The sequence below is a fragment of the Pteropus vampyrus genome, unplaced genomic scaffold (assembly GCF_000151845.1).
Source record: "Pteropus vampyrus isolate Shadow unplaced genomic scaffold, Pvam_2.0 Scaffold522, whole genome shotgun sequence".
Classification (NCBI taxonomy): Eukaryota; Metazoa; Chordata; class Mammalia; order Chiroptera; family Pteropodidae; genus Pteropus; species Pteropus vampyrus.
The window spans coordinates 659,471-661,613 of NW_011889303.1; positions in this window are offsets into that span (position 1 = coordinate 659,471).

Here is a 2,143-nt window from a genome sequence, read left to right on the forward strand (position 1 = left end):
TTTTAATATTTTTAACCAGCATATTGGATTTTTAAAACAACTCTAATTGCATAACACAGTGCCAAGGTAACGTGACTGCAATAAGGACCCAATTTTGGGAAGGGAGTTGAAGAGAATAGATGTACAGATATCTTTATTCTAAAAAAGTAAGGATCATTAGATATTTTCTATAATTAAAGTAAAATAATCACATGTGGAATATATGTTACATAAAGTTTCAGACTTTAACAAAATAGAACATCAAAATATAATTGAATGAATGGAAGAAATGAAAGATATTTGAATTTATGTGCGTGTCTGTATATTAATGTGAATGGTAGAGATGTACAGAATGTGAATAGATGAATATGTAAAAATCCTGGATATATAATGGTATATAAAGTGGAAATACATATTTTAAATGCCAAGTTCTTAATTCAGTCTTAATTAACATTAAATTATATAGGACGTATATTAATAGGTGGAAACTTGACAGATTAAAAAACTGATTTTTTTGGTAATGTAGAATGACAATGTACTGAGCTAGTTCATTACATCTTGTTAGGTAGACATGAATAAAATGTTGGAAAAATATATATGGTCATTAATTAAAGAACTGAAAACATTTTTTTTAATGTGGGGTAAGGTTTATATTTATTCTCTAGTGAGCTAGAATAGAGTAGCTTACTTGTAATAACGTTGCCTATGAAATTCCACTTTAACTCTACTTGTTTATTGCTATATATCTTTCAAAAGTAGATGCCACTGCATTCAGTGCTTATCTGTGAGAAATTTATTTTATCTTCCCAGTAGAATATTTAATTTAAATGTTTTCTCTTTTGATATTTAAGCTGTTGAGTATTTTGACGTTATTATAATAAATTCAACAATAAATATCCATAATAATCCTCTCATACTTGGACAAACCACTGGTTTCCTCCTTGTGTCAATTATGTTCAAATTAAATAAAAATGAGAGCGAAGCAGTAACATAGATAGAAACTATAAGTTTTCTTTAGTAAAGTATTTTATTTACAGATACTGAGGAATCTCAATCATGAAATAGTTTACAGAGTCAAGAGTGGTTACCTGCGGGGATTCATTCTTTGGATTTGTAAAGGGGAAAGGCACCATAGTTTTCTTTTCTGAGAAATTTTAACCAAGTGAATATAATTATAATAGCACTAAAAATGAATAGTATTAAACTATTTTAATAAAGAACTTAGGCTGTTCTGTGGAAGGCTAAATGTGCATGTGGAAAAATCAATTAGACAATGATTTTAGTGTCAAGATAGCGAGAAGTGGACACATGATGGGCATTAGGAGGTAAGATCAACAGGAACTGGTCACTGGTGGGCACATGAGAGTAGATTAGGATCCTCTATACTGACCTGGTGCTCAGGGCCAGAATGTAGGTCCAGCCAGTTTTAGGGATTTAGGCAGAGTGTTGAGGGTGGGGAGAGAGAAATTGTATGTCAGAAACTAGTTGGGAACCAGTGGTCTTCACTGAGGCACTTAAGTCTTGAAATTGACTAGAAGACTGTAGTTCTTAGGAGTGTACATTCTAGCATTTGGTCTGACCCGAAGTTTAAAGCTGGATTGAACTATACCAGTTGAATACACTGGACAAATATCTTGAACTGAGCCTCAGTTCATTTAGTAAAATTAGCATAATAGGAATACTTATCTCACCAAATCATTGCGAGGGTTAAATGGAAATACGTAAGTCAAGGGTTAAGCCCAGTACTTGGCTAAGAGTAGTCTGGATGAAAGTTGATTACTGTTATTAGTGGACTATTTGTTAAGTGGTGCATCAGCAGGGTGACAAAAGATGTTCTACAATAGGAATTAGCAAGAGAATTAGCTTGAGTCATCAGGTCGAAGATAGCTGTGTCCCCCATCATCCACCCACTCAAATAAGACACTAATCAGTAGTCATCATTCAAGGAGTGTAGACTAAGTCTGATCTGTAAGTCATTCAGACCTCTTTTTACTTCACAGTTCTCTATCTACATCTTTAAGATACTCATTTTATACTTTTTGCTAGGAAAGAACATATACATGTCTCAAATAATTGTATTATTTAAAATTCACTTTACGTGGCATTCCACCCATGTTCCGCAAGACACCTAAAGGAGTATCTTACACATATCCTGATAAAACAC